We start from the raw sequence: 15,700 nt of genomic DNA, 5'->3' as shown, positions 1-15,700 counted from the left end.
TAAAAATTTCAGAAGCCCAGGCCAGTTCATTCCCAGTGCCTGGGGGTGCAGCGTTAGAGACCATGTTTGTTAAAGCTCCATTCATGGGTTGAATTGTGACCTCTACAAAATATACGTTGAGGCCTTAACCCTGGGTAGCTCAAAATGTGATCTTATTTGAAAAAAAGAAAAGGACTTCAAAAGTTTGTGGGAAAAATGAAATTAAGATTTAAGTTTATTTGGAGGCGAAGAAAATGAACTCCATGTATCATTTTTAACTCAAACACATTGTCCCTGAACATTTTGATGTACCCTCATAAAGTCATTATAGAATATACTACTTAAGTTAAAATGAAGTCATACCAGACTGCACTGTGCCCTTAATTCAGTCTTATTGGTATCCTTACAAGAAGATGGCCATGTGAAGACAGACACACAGGGAGAAGGCCACATGGTGATCAAGACAGGGGTTGCAGGCACATAGCTCCAAGCTAAGACATGTCCAAGATTGCTACAAAACGCCCACAGTTAGAAGAGGCAAAGAAGGAGTCTCCCCTACTGGCTTCAGAAAGAGCATTGCCTTGTTGACTCCTTGATTTCAGGCTTCTGGCCTCCAGAGCTCTGAGACAATCGATTTCTGTTATCTTAAGCCACCTACGTTATGGTACTTAGTTATGGCTGCCCCAGGAAATGAAGACAGCTCCCTGTGTGATTTCAGTGAGCACATGGATTTGAGAAGCATTGCAGGATTCATCTTTCCCCCTTCAGAATTCACTGTGTGGATGGGAAAAACACTGCCTTGACTAGGGCTGGCCGAGGCCATTTGCCCTTCTTTACTAACACTGGCTGTGTCACCGTCTATGAAATGGGCAGTGTTGAGCAAGTAAATTGAGAAGGAAGATGATTGGCATGAATGGAGATTTAGAGAATCACTCTCAAGGCAAACCAGATCAGTTTCTCCACTAACCCACAAGTATCTTTTAGGATTTACATCTTCATTCTCTGGACTCAGGGTGGATGGGAGTTTCTTTTGCTGTAGTCACTGACTTTATGGGGTTAATGTGTCTTGGACCAAGGAGGGGACAGTGCAGTCCACGATGCTCAATTTTTCTGCTGTCTTTGCTGGTGTAACTCCTGGGTTCATTCTCCGGTTTCCTCTGCACATCCTTAGGCAACAATGGAGAGACTTTCATGCACAGTGCCTGGTATAATACAGGGATTTATCGCATAGCTATGATGCAGAACTCTGGACATAAGCAGGACTGAGGGGAATCAGAAAACAATAAGACCAAGTTTGGTTTCCTGGTCTTCTAGTTCCAGAAAGAGGTGCCTATAAGCAAGGAGAAAAGTGTGGAGGAAATGACTCGTTATCATCATTTTGATTTCCTAGCACTGGAGAAAAGAAAGGATAGGTGTTTGGGTGAGGTCAGCGTCACTGGTGATTTGAGTGACTGGAGCCAGAAAGAGTGTGAAAGAGATTGGTGGACTATTACCATGGTCTCTGCCCTGATGCCCTTCCCCAGCTGTTCTTCTACCACTCTATCCTAAACATCGCCTTGATCTCTCTCTCTCTGCAGCACATGCTTTTATCAAGTTATTCAGCTAAAAGTTTTTTTTTTTCTATGACATTCCTTTGCTTAAAGAAGCAAGTCTCAGAGCTTTCTTAGGTCAATTAAAATCCTCTACCCTCTCCCCATCCTGACTCTCCAACCTTTCCTCTCATATTCCTTCTATCACAGCACATCAGCACTCCTTGCTGCCTTCATTATCCCCTCTGCATATGGCCTTTGTCCTTGGGTTTTGCACAAGTATCCCCTGGAGTCAGGGCCCATTTGCTTCGTGGCCAACAGTCCTTAATTCTTCAGTGCACTTTGCCCTTTCAACACCCTTATCTTCCTCCCTCCCAAGCCCCCTTCTTTTCTTGCACTCAGTTTGCCTGCCTCCTACTCCACCTGCATATTCAAGTTAAAACTTAGATTATTTAGAAAAGATCAATAAGCAACTAATTAAATACATGTAATTGAAAAGAGTGTGGTCTGCAATCTTAAACTTGTAAACTTGGAGTGAGAACTGTGGTCTTTGAATTTAGCTTTCTGTAGCATGAGACTCAGAACAGAATTGATATTGTGAAAGCCACAGCTTCTCAGGGTCAAGTCTAAGGCTATGGTAATGTAAAGTCTTTAGAGAAGATATCAAGAATGTGCAAATAATCAGAGCGTGTGAGTAGGAGGCTCCTTCAACATTTAGCTTGCTAATAGGGAGGAGTTTGGGGGAACCTGGTCCAGTAATTGTCTGTGGGCTAACTGACCGCCTTTCTGAGTCATTCTACTCACCAGCCAACTGGAATTTAACAATTTCTCTAATCTTGATTGAGTTGACTCAGACACTGTAGCACATTTCTTCTTAAACTCAGTGACTCCATGGAATTAATCGAACTTTAGGTTTGTCTTTTATAATCAGTTTAATAGTTGCTTTCTGCTCATGAATGATTCCATGCCTTCATTAAATCAGAAGGTTTCAGCTTTTGTTATCACATGCCACCTCAATCAATACAAGCAAGAGCAGGTCTCTGCAATGAGGATGCCAACCTGAGGCCCTGATAACCAGTGATTACTAAACATCTGATTATCTTTCTGCTTCTTAGGTGGCTACAGGAAAGTCTACTGAACGAGGAATCAAAGCTCAAACTGCAGGGAATTGAGCCCACTGTAAAAACCCTTTATAAAATTTACTGTTACTTTCCATTCTTTGTTTTTCTTATTTAATATTTTATAACACATAAGCAAAATGTCTCAGGAAACACAAAATGGCACCCAGAAGTTGGCCAGACTGCAAACCATCAGCTTCGTGGCAGTTTCTTTCCCAAAGTGGGTAGTGTCTCCTTAGAATGGTGGTTTTTGAGTGCTGTCTACCAGATTAGTCTCTCCCCATTCCAAATACATGATAGGATTGTATTTCCTGATGGCCTTGTTGTTGAAGTCATGTGACTGGCTTTAGCCAATGAGTTGAATGAAAAAGCAACATGTGTTAATGCTTTCCTGGAACATCAGTGTCAACTTGGGACATTTCAGGATTTAGTTTTTTCCTTTGGTACATTATTAGTCTGAGTTCTCCAGATAAATAGAATAAATTATTATAAAAATTGATACATTTTACATAAGGGAATGAGAGGTAAAAATAAAGATACTTGCTTGATACACACACAAATATATATTCACACCAAAACAAGAAAGTGGTACTCAGAAAAACTACAGTCCTCATTTCTGTAAAGTAGGTGGCACGCATAACTATCTTCTCCCACTACCCCTTCTGTATTTCTTTGGCATTCAGCAAGCACCTCAGCTGGTTATTGTACTTTACCTAGTACAGTGACCCAAAACTTCATTCCTGAAGAGGCTGGTCATTAGTAATCTTACTTGGATTTTATTGTTAGCCTTCAGCCTCTTTTTGGGGGGGTTGTCTGAGGGGCCTGTTGCCATAACTTAGCCTTCACTCTAGAAGGGATATTTCAACACCATTGGACCCTTAATAATTTCACCAAGGACCTTGAATTTTTATCCTATTTCCTACCCCGGTATGCACAAGTATGTTCATAACATCTTTAGAGTAGTTACTAACTCTTGTTCGCTAGGCTCAATCAGTGCAATGTCCTTAATGTAATGAAGCCATGTAACATTTTGTGGAAGGGAAAAGCTATCAAGATCCCTGTGAATTAAACCATGACATGGGGCTGAGGTAGGACAAGGTGCATTGCTGGCCTTGTTAACTGAAAGCAAACTACCTCTGGTGGGTCTCATGGACAGATATGGAGAACAGGGCATTTGCCAAGGTAATAGCTGCATATCAGGTACCATGCAATGTGTTACTTTGGTTAGGGAATGACATCACATCTGGTACAACAACTGCAATGGAAATCGCCACCTTGTTAAGCTCATGGTAATCTACTGTCATTCTCTAAGACACAGTGCAGTCTAAGGCACTGATCAAAACAGGTGGATAGATGGTATGGGGGGGGAAGCCATTGTAACACATGAGTCGTACTTTGGAAATTTATATTCATTAAATAAAAGATAAAAAAAAAAAACAGGTGGATTGAATGGGGATGTGGTGGGAACCAACACCTGTATTAGTCAAGGTTCTCCAGCAAAACAGACCAATATGGTATGTATATCTGTTGGCTAGTGTGATTACAAAGGTTGAGATACCTGATTATCTGCCATCTGTAAACTGGAGACTTAGAAAGGTGTAGTTGTGGTCTGAATTCAAATGCCTGTAATCAGAGCGCCAAAGATGTATATTCCTGTCTGATGGCCTGAGCACCAGGAGTACCAATTAAGTCCCAATCCAAGGGCAGAGAAGAGCAATGTCCCAGTTCAAGCAATCAGGAAGGGTGAATTCTCCACTTTTCTTACTCTGTTTAGTGTTCCAATGTAGGTAAACATTGGCCAATCAACTTTAACCAGTCTACCAATTCGAATGCTAATGTATCCTGGGAATACTCACAGATGCTTCCAGAATAATGTTTAATGAAATATCTGGACATTTCATGCCTTCAAGTTGATTCATAAAATTAACTATTACACCACTCCTATATTGTTCAATCCTTCATGGTAGCGCTAGTCTCTGTAATTCCTCCAGAAACATTGTACTGCATTTGGTTTACTGTTTTCCTAGTAGAGACAGTTCTAGCAGCTTATGATTAATATTTCCCATCATAGCAGCTCTTCTACAAGTCATGGAACCAATGTGGGGATTCTGCCAGATGCTGAGTCTATCTATTATAACACTGCATTCCAGAACTGGGGAAAGGCCACAGAAAGGTTTAGGGTCCCACCGGATCTACTGCAAGATGGGCCGGAGCCAAAACTCCATTGATCACCTGAACACCTTAAGCTCCTGCTCTGACTAGGGGGCCTCAGTGACGTTTTGGGTCTTTTTGAATCAGTATTAATTCAGAGCCAATGTCTAGTTGTTCTCCAACGTCCTGTTTTTCAAAGCACAGCTGCTCTGGTGAAAGACCATAGTTCCTTTGGGGGAATGCTAAGAGAAAAAGTAACAGTTTTCATTTTTAGCAGTTTACTAGGATCCTTCCTCATGGGAACCTGCCCCCCTCCCCCCTTTTCAATAGACTGTGGGTCTATCAATGGACTCAAGCCTGGGAACTGATTGAGGTTTATGACTCTGTTTTCATAATTTGAATTAGATTTCTGTTCACTTCACCTAAAACCTTTCTGCTTTTACAAGTTAAATAAGAATTTGGTAGACACCTTATATATTTTACTTTTAGGAACAACATGATTAACTAGCCACTGACATAGATCCAAGCAAGTCAGACTACTCTGGCTGCTGCTTGATTCCACTATTACAGTAATCACACTCACCTTCTTGCCCTTGGACTTGGAGTGCTGCCACTTGGCCACTGCTACCCTTGGATCCAATTCCTCCCTTTACATTTGGTTTCCAAATTCAGTATCTATAGCCCCCACTCTAAGTTCTGACCTATAGAGAAATGATCACTGAGCTCTTCAAAATTATCAGAACTCCCCTCACAGATTTAATTCTCACAATAGTGGTGAAAGACTTGTTTTCTGGACACTATCAGGGTGGGTGAATAGGTCTTGAGTGACACATCCATGCCAACATCCCAACCTCCCTAAGCTTTTGAATCTTTCCTTGTAGGGTAAACCAAGGTACATCTGCCATTTCTATTTTGCTCCCTGTAGGGTGCATTTTGGTCCATGATTCAGCCAACCAACCAAACCAACTGTTACAGTCCTCCCTAACTTCCTGAGCCAATCCAATGTTCTTCCACAATGTCCATTCCTATACATGTATCTCAGATTTCTAACTGTATAATTTAAAAAACTCAAGTAATTCTTTTGGAGTATATCACATCTCCCCATGGTTATACTTTTTATCTCACACTTAGGGTCTTACTGGGACTTGCATTGAGTTTTAGATTGAGAAACAAAGAGGGTGATGAGGGTGAGTCCTCAGGATAGTCAAGTTGTCTTGCATGGAAATTACTTCTACTGAGGTTAGGAGGTCACTTCCACTGGGAGTGGGGAGGCCTCTCCTTTGGCAAAGATGATGTGCCAGAATGTAAGGGCTCAGTGTCTCCAGCTTCATTAGGGTCTTCCACCAAGACCCCATTCCTATGTATAGGAGCTCATTCTTTCCCAATCAATGCTCTAACATTAACAGTAGCTACCCTGTGAGGAAGGGAGTTGAATTTGCATGCGATTCAACAAGTCACAGTACAGGAGTCTGTGTTTGATTTCAGCACTCTCAGTCCTGTGGCTAAAGGATAAGGGTTTCCTTTATGGCTCATATAGAAGTTTTTAAGATCCTTTATGTGATCCTTATATTGCAAATTCAAATACCTGAGCTCATCCTTTTATTACTGTGTCCAGCAACATTCGAATTCATCCAATTTAATAATTCATTAGTTTTCAAAAAATGTTTGAAAGTATCATGTACATGGCTACCCAGCTCCTTGCTTCTTATCAGTGGTTGATTAGGAGTATCCAGTGGATATAATTTCTGTATCACTGTTGCCAGATCACTCTGCGGTCTATTAGTGCTCTCTTTGCTACTGGATATAGTTATGTGTGTCCTTAAATCTAACCAGATGAGAGAGCCAATTTTTTTTTTTTTTTTTTTTTTTTTTTTTTTTTTTTTTTGACAGGCAGAGTGGACAGTGAGAGAGAGAGACAGAGAGAAAGGTCTTCCTTTGCCGTTGGTTCACCCTCCAATGGCCGCCGCTGCAGCCGGCGCACCGCGCTGATCCGATGGCAGGAGCCAGGATCCAGGTGCTTTTCCTGGTCTCCCATGGGGTGCAGGGCCCAAGCACCTGGGCCATCCTCCACTGCACTCCCTGGCCATAGCAGAGAGCTGGCCTGGAAGAGGGGCAACCGGGACAGAATCCGGCGCCCCGACCGGGACTAGAACCCGGTGTGCCGGCGCCGCAAGGTGGAGGATTAGCCTATTGAGCCACGGCGCCGGCCCGAGAGAGCCAATTTAAAAAACCCCAAACCAACTCAGAAAACTCATCCTTAAAATTCCACTTCTCTAGATTTATTCTCATTAACAAAACTGTATCTGTCTGCATTTTTCAGAGAAAGGGAACCAATGGGTTATACAGATATCATCTAATATGAAATATACTCCTACTCATATCAAAAGGCATATTTTAAGGAATTGGCTTCTGCAGTTATGGAGCCTGAAAAATCATAAGATCTATAGTTGGCAAGCTGGAGACCCTGGAGAGCTGATGGGATAGTTCCGGTCTGAGCCTGGAGGTCTGTGAACCAAGAGAGACCTGTTGGTGACTCAGTCCAGGGTGAGCCAGAGGCTGAAGGCAGGAGACCAATGTCTTTGCTCAAAGACAGTGAGTGAAAGTGGGAATTTTTCTTTACTCAGACTTTGTGTAGTTCAGATTTGATGAAACTCACCCACATTGAGAATGGCAATCAACTAGGGGAATTCTACTAATTCATATGCTAATCTTTTCTAGAAACACTTTTCAAGGGTTTTTTTTTTTTTTTTTTTTTTTTTTTGACAGGCAGAGTGAGACAGTGAGAGAGAGAGAGACAGAAAGATCTTCCTTTTTTTCCCGTTGGTTCATGGTGCATTGCAGCTGGTGCACTGCGCTGATCCGAAGCCAGGAGCCAGGTGCTTCCTCCTGGTCTCCCAAGTGGGTGCAGGGCCCAGGGACCTGGGCCATCCTCCACTGCACTCAAGGGCCACAGCAGAGAGCTGGACTGGAAGAGGAGCAACCAGGACAGAATCCAGTGCCCCAACTGGGACTAGAACCGAGGGTGCCAGCACCGCAGGCAGAGGATTAGCCTAGTGAGCTGTGGCGCCAGCCAAAACACTTTTCAAAACACACCCAGAATAACATTAAATAAATATCTGGGCATTTTGTGTCCCATGCAAGTTCCTCATAAAGTTAACCATCACAACTACTATAATTGACAAACTCTAGAGTTGGCAGTTTTGTCAGCCTAGGTCCTGCAGATAATAATGAAGAGCAGAGCCCCAAGCCAATTTACTAAGGCTATGTAGCATGAGCAAGAAATCACTCATTTTAGCCACTAATATTTTAATTTTTTTACTATTACAGCACAAGTTAACATCCTAGTGAGATAGATCTTCAAATGATTAAAAAACCTGTGAGATATGTAAGGAAGACATTGTTATCATATTTCATATACTATTGCTAATTTGAGGACTTGCAAAATGAAATTCCAACTCAGGCTTCTTTTCTGGATTCACACTTAAATGTCTGGCTGTCCCACTTGATGTATTTACCTAGAAGTCTCAAAAGAGACTTCAAAACCATGTCTAAAGTCAACTTGTGAATAGTTTCCATACATGGACTGTCTCCAGTCTCGTATCATCACCTAGCACCAGCACCTTCTCTCTTGTTAAAGTCAGCATCATCATATGCTTCTTCCTTTAAGAGGACATAATCCTCCCATTGCCAACACCTGATGATTCTACTTCTGGAACATCACTTGTCTCTACTTCTCCACCTTTACTGTCAACATTCTAGGCTAAGCCACCTGTACCTATCATTTAGATGACTGCAAAGGTCCCCAAATAATCTCTCCATCTCTACTGTGTCTTTGAAATAGATTCTGCGTAGCAACCAGAATGATCTCAAAAGATATAAATAAGATCATGTAAACCCCCTTTCCATGACTTTCATAGAAGAAATAGCCACATTTCCTACTGTGACCTAAAAGGACACATGTAGACTCCAGCCTCAACTCTTAGGTCTCCATTTCCTGTATATATGTAACCATCTCTCAGCTACTAGAACAAACCAGTTTTTTTTTTTTTTTTTTTTTTTTTTGTAGCAGGTATCAGATCCTTTGCTCTTGTTGTTGCCTCTAAAATTTTCTTCTCTTGGGTATATAAATTGTTTATTTCTCCTTATGTCTTAGGTCACGGCTTAGCTATCACTCTTTGGAGAATCCTCAGCTCTTCCTATCAAGCATATGCCTCAATATGCCCACAGTGGAACACTATTATTAATATTAATACTTGGCCGGCGCCGCAGCTCAATAGGCTAATCCTCTGCCTGCGGCGCTGGCAATACCGGGTTCTAGTCCTGGTTGGGGCGCCGGATTCTGTCCCGGTTGCCCCTCTTCCAGGCCAGCTCTCTGCTGTGGCCAGGGAGTGCAGTGGAGGATGGCCCTGCACCCGCATGGAGACCAGGAGAAGCACCTGGCTCCTGGCTTAGGAATCCTTATTGCACAAATGAAGATAAGACTCAGAGGGCACAGGGCTTGCCCAAAGTACACAAACAGCCAGTGGCAGGGCTGGGTCTCTTTTCACACTTTCTGATCCTGCAGTTTGTGCTTTCATTCCATAGAACATGACTCTGAAGTTGCCACCTGAAAAGGAGAAGAAGGTACTTTTCTTGGAATCCATTTGTAATTAGAATCTTGTAGACTCTTCCCTTTTCTCTCACTGCAAAAAGTAAAATGGCTTTGCCACACCAACAGCCTGGCTAGTTTCCTCATTTTTCATATTATAAAATGTTATTAAACTATACCACACAGATAAGTACTAGAAAAATGGCCAGATTATTTTCCTAATATAAAATTAACCAATTTGCCTGTGTACAGGATTGGAAAGGATGCAAAGCATCCCATTCAAGTGATTAACCTTTTAGTTAATAAAAGCAACAATTTTGTGTGTATAAATAACATAATAAAAGGAACATTTATACCAAAGTTATATAGCCCTCCCTTTCCTCTGCTCATCTCTGTAATTGGTAAATAATTCATCAAACTCTGAAATGAATTGTGCTCCCACCCACATCTCTTCATCCAATTATTATGAAATAGGAAAGCAGATTCTTTCTCCCTTTGGAAGGCATGAGATAATGAAACTGTTCGGAGCTTTCTTGACTCTGTGCAAGGCTAGACATAGGACCCAGCCAGCAAGGGCCCCATTGGGTAACCGAGCAATTCTTTTTCCGGTTCTGGCAAATTAAGCTTGTCCTTTTAGTTTGACCTCTTATACCCAAAGTTCACGTATTTGTGTTTCCACTGGAATGTCCATAAACATGTCCTGGTAGGAGTGTGACTTGCCATAGTGGGAGCAGGCTTGTGCGGTGGAGCCAGTTGGCTAAAGACGGTCATACGACTTTTGTATCAAATGAGTTGCACAGATTCATTTTTACAATGCTGATGAGCCACAATTCCTGGACACAGAAATGTCCTTTCATGTTGTAAATTATGTAAGATTATTGCCGAAAGTTTCTTCTGGGAGCTATAATTTTTTCCCCTTTGGACTTCTTCATGTGTGGAAAAAATCCTACATTAGATATAAATTAATATACTCTTGGGCTGATGACCTTTGGTTTTTTGCCTTTTACCTTTAAATTGAAGTAGAATAATGCCCAACATAGTGCAATTTGCCTTTGCAAAACTCTTATATGTATGTCACTATAATTCCCAAGGATGGTCTTGCTAATAAATCCCATTAAAAAATCCCTTTTTCAGATCATTTTGCTCTCTCTCATGAGTTCTGTTTAGAATTTTATTGTTATCCATACCCAACAGCGTTAGCCTCATTGTAGATGGATCGCAGAGGTTGTGTACTGAACTTACAATCGCAGTGTTTATACCTGGGGTTTCTTTATTTTCCCTCCAATGCATTAGAGTTTTATGGAAAGAGATAAAACAGTTACTGCCTCCTTTACCACAGCTTTTTGAATAGCCTCTTCAGCTTGAGGTTTATGGATGCTGAAAAATCATCTTAATTTGCAGATTGTTCAAGCACTGTTTTCTGGGCCTCCTTGCACTAGTCAAGCAAAGGGGGATACGGGAATGTCAGCAGCAGCATTTACGACTAACTCGGTGGGGAAACTTTTACTTCCGAGTCAAGATGGGAGAATTACCCAAGCGAGCTGGTGCAATGTTATGAATGAGATTCAGCCGTGAGCTCTCATGCGTCTTCATTGCATCTCTGGCTAATTGAAGCATTTAGCTTTACCTTTTATACCATGAGTGTTCAAACTTGAAGCAGATGCTTTCTGTTTAAAAAATGATTGTTCAAAGATGAGGCAATGTTGTTCCTGCCTTAAAACATCCCCTTCTCTTTTCAAATAAATACGCCTTTCCTCGCCGCTGCTTGAGACACGAGGTTGTGAAATTCTGGTCATTTCTGCTACTTCTGCCTGCTCCACAGACACAAAGGCATTTCTGCAGAAATGAACGATGGGAAAAGAACCATCCGAGAATGGGATTGACCGGACTTGCTAAAGCAAATATGTCTTAATCTTAATTAACCAGCTTTGGACATCTGGATGCGGGTTGCCGGTCTGCCACACGGGTGCTTTATCACCAGTGTCCTCTGGGTAGCTACCCTGAGAATTCTTCTCTGTAGAGTAAATTCTTTCTATCAGACACTGTACCACCATATCCCAATCCACTGCAGGGAAACTTTGATCAAGGTCAGGACAAATGGACTTGGGGGATTTCTGGTTGAGAAGGGCAGCTATTTCTCTACAAGCAATGGGGGAGCTGCTTTGCTGTGTCTGGGAAGGGCGTCCTCCTCAGAGCGAGGTGCAGGCTTGCGGCTGCTCTACCGCTGGCACACAGAGCAGGAGCGGATGCTGTCCTGCCAGCCTGATGAGCTGCAGCCTTCAATGCCCTCGGGCATTCAGCAGAGAATGGGCAAAGAAACGCTCTTCTGCACACAGGTGGTTTTTGACCCCCTACCTCCCTCCTCCTGCCAGCTTCTTCCCTTCCTTCTGCCTCACCTTCAGAATCTAGCTATATATTATCCTGGGCCTTTAAAATCTCCACTCTCACTTTGATAGATGACATACACAGAATGAGTACGTGGGAGATTCCTCTCTTTTCTCTCTCTCCCTCCTCCGTTTATATAAAATGAAAATTTAGGTTTATAAAGGAAATTACAAACATACTCCTGCATCTGAGCCACATCCATGCATGTATGTTAGCCCCACTTTACAGATGAGAACACTGAGGACCCTGCAGACTTAAGTGATTTGTTTCATGGCACACAGCAACTGAGGTGTAGAGCTGGAACTGAAGCTTAGGTGTGTTTGACTTCAAGAGCCATGTCAACCAACCCTTTCTAATAGAATCTCTACAAGGTTACATGATTGCTTAAACTCACTAAAATTCTCTTATTCACAAATAACCTTTAATGGGGTCAAATATTCAGACAAAATAGGCTTCCAGGGGAGGTTCTTTTTGTTTTTAATCAGGCTCAGAAGTGGGAGTGGTCCCTGCAATGCTTGCAGTGGGCAGGCTGTCTCTTCCGTCTTCACTCATAAATTCGGTTTTGGCTGGGACCAGACCGTGATCAATAAAATGATTTTATGCAATTCCTGTTTCATTTAGGTGATGTTTGTGTGTCTGCTGCTCTGGGCCATCCTGCTTTCTGTGATTCTGAGGCTTTTGGTGAATTTTCACATTTTGCTTTCTGACCCTGGCCTGTTTCGTCTGCCCCTGACCTTATCTGGACTGGCTGTCATAGCCAATGTCCTCACTGCATGCTCTGTCTCCATTCTGGCTGTATGGTTCATTTATAATCACGATCCCATGGTCTCACTCTTATAATCTTCTGAAACTCTGCCCATTATTTTTTCAGTTTATTATTCCTTTGTCGGCCCATCAGCTATTTGGGTTGATCTTCCCTCCATATTTCTCCAAAATGGACATCTGCTAGTTTGATTTGTTATGTCCAATTAAGGCAACAGGATGTCGGATGAGATTTTTCTTGTGCTCTCAGAGATAGAACTCAAACCTGGAAACAAGTAGGCATTAATAACCTTCACCTTCTAAAGGGATCTGCATTTGGTTAGCTTGGGATTCCACAACAACATGCTACAGACTGGGTGGCTTAATCAATATGAATGTGTTCCATGATGATTCTGGAGGCCATTAGTCCAAGATTAAAATGTTGGTAGGGTTGGTTTCATCCTAAGGCCTCTCTCCTTGGGTCATAGATGCCCTTTCTTTTGCCTTCCCATGGGCCCCTCTGTGGATGTCTGGGTCCTAGTCTCATCTTTGTATAAGGACACCAATCATATTGGATTATGGTCTACCCCCAATGACTTCATTAAACTGTAATTGCCTCTTTAAAGATCCTATCACCAAAAACAGCCACATTCTAAGGTACTGGGAGTTAGAACATCAACATGTGAGTTTGAGAGGGAGGAACCCAATTAAGCCTATGTAGCAGGATCCAATGGCTCTTTGGAGTGCTTTAAATGCAGGCAGCATCCTCTGCTACAGTCACCTGAACCGATAGATCTGTATGAGACGATCACTGAGTGGGATGAACTGGGGGGGTGGAGGGGCAGTCAGTGGGAGTTCAGTACTCATTTTCTATAAAGAGAAAGGGGATGTGGTGCTTCCCTTCTTGCTTATAGGCCACATGCAAGAAATACCAAGAAAATCGGTGGCAAAGATTGGGATGTGCCTGTAGAAGTGGTATCTGTCCCAGCCCCTGCTGCAGGTACTTGCATAGTCTGCTCTGCTAGTTCCCAGTGGAAAGAGGTCAAGCATGGTGAGAAAGTTCCTGACAGAGTTTGCTGTCTCTGCTGAAGTTTGGAGGTGCCCCTGACCTTAGTGACTAGTGTCCATTTTGGTCTCTTTAATCTCCAAAGGTAAGGAGCTTTCTGGGGTAAACTGTAGGAAAACACAATGAGAAGAAGATTAGAGCACCTTCCAAGTGCCAATTCCCTGAAGCCCTGTGGTAACTTAAAGAATAATCATTGATTCCAAGATCTCAAATGAAGAATCATGGAGATTAAAAAAGAGGCATGAATCATAGAACAATGAGGCGACTAAAAAGAAGTAGCCATTTCCTCCTTCCCAGAAAGGAGTTTTGGGAACAGAAGCCAAAGAAATGCATGACTTTTCCCCCCTCTGAAGGGGTCCTTAGTGCACTGGGGGATGTCCAAAGAAACTATGAACACCATCTACACATCCAGGAGCATTGCAATGATGATGACATCAAACCAAGCGAGAGGGCGACCACCCAATATGTCAGACAATTGCAGTGGAAACACCTGCCATCTCTTCTATCCTTGTCCCGTGTCAGCAAACCCGAGGGGCTGGTGACCCAGAAGGAAGAGTAGTTGAAGTGTCCAGAGCAGACTGTGCCCCTCCTGCCAGCTCTCAGCTAGGGGAACAGAACTGAGAAGACCCTATAGCCCTTCCCTTGGGCAGAAGCCTGTCTACTTCTCAGTGAGTTATAAAGTTAAATAATTATATTGGAAAAAAGATTACCACATTGGACTGTATTGGGCTCAATATTTAATAGCTGAAAATGCCCAGAAAGCTGTGGGTTTTGCTGCAATACTTGGGGCTGAAATGCAGGCTTCACATCAACATGAAGGCAGCAATTGGAGAACAATAGAACTGTTGTATCTAAATACAGTTTAGACTGCTCAATCATAAAATTGTACTTGATTGATGTTGAAAAGCCACAGTGGGTGTTATTGGTCATTCCAAGTCATTGGTTAGATTTCAGGTGAAATGAGATTTAAAAACACAATAAGAAATCACATTTTGTCATACTTTGGGGAGGATTTATTTCATTCAAAACTTTAGTTGCAAGGGATTATATTGAAATATTAAAGATCCAATGGAAAAACAATAGATCAAAAAATTCCTTATCTCAGCTGGTCTTCTCAGACAATATGGTAGAGTGGAAGCTGTGAAGGCTCAGAAGATCTGGGTCCTGCTGTTGGCTCCATGCATAACCACTTACATCAAAGCAATCACGCCTTTGGGACTTATGGTATCTTCATTTCTTTCTATTGTCACCCTAATTCAATAAGCATTTGCCAAGTCTTTTATGAGGATAGTAGGTTTTAGAATTAGACCATGTAGGTTAGAACCCAGGCATTACCGCTGACTGCCATGTGATCTTGGTCAAGCTACTTATCCTTTCCAAGGCACTGTTTTCTCATCTTTACATGTGGATGTGGCAATTGAACTGGGTCACAAAGAATCAGTAGAATCTCCTCTATAAAATGGAGCATTTGAACTGTCAGATGTTGAAAACCTCTTCAATTCTGAAAATCTATTCTGTATAACCCCACAGGGAAGAGAATGGATTGCAACAGAATCATGTGGCTTCAGATTATAAAGATGAAAGCATTTTCAGGTTTGACACCAGATACAATACTTGAAGAGGTTTTGGATCTTGCCTCCTAATTAAAAAAACAAACGAGTGACTTATCTGGTTGTATGGTTTCACAGTGATTCTGCTGTAAGTTCAAGATGAAGTAAATCAATGGTTCTCAAACACACACCTGACAATGGACAACTTTAGGGGTTTGTAGTCTTATTCATTCAAATACGTATCATTACCAATTTCCTTTCACTTCTTCCTATGGTCAATTACTGAGTGTTAAAGTCTCCACATATGACTATAGATTTGTTTTTGCTTCAAGTATTTTGGAACTCTGTTCAGAGTTGACACATAAACATTTAGAATATTAAAATGTTTTTCCTTAGTGAGTTCACCTTTTATCATTAAGGAATTCCTCTGTCTTATCTTGAAGTACTTTGACACCTGGCTATTCTAGCTTTCTCATGGTTAATGCTTGCATTATATATTTTTTATTTTTTATGTTCAAACAATATGTGCCTTTAAAATGTCATCTCTTCAAATTTTTTAGGATTCTAACTTGTTCTTAATGGTTACATGTGAT

Source organism: Oryctolagus cuniculus, chromosome 10 (assembly GCF_964237555.1).
Source record: "Oryctolagus cuniculus chromosome 10, mOryCun1.1, whole genome shotgun sequence".
NCBI lineage: Eukaryota > Metazoa > Chordata > Mammalia > Lagomorpha > Leporidae > Oryctolagus > Oryctolagus cuniculus.
Note: the sequence above shows the minus strand (reverse complement) of the source record.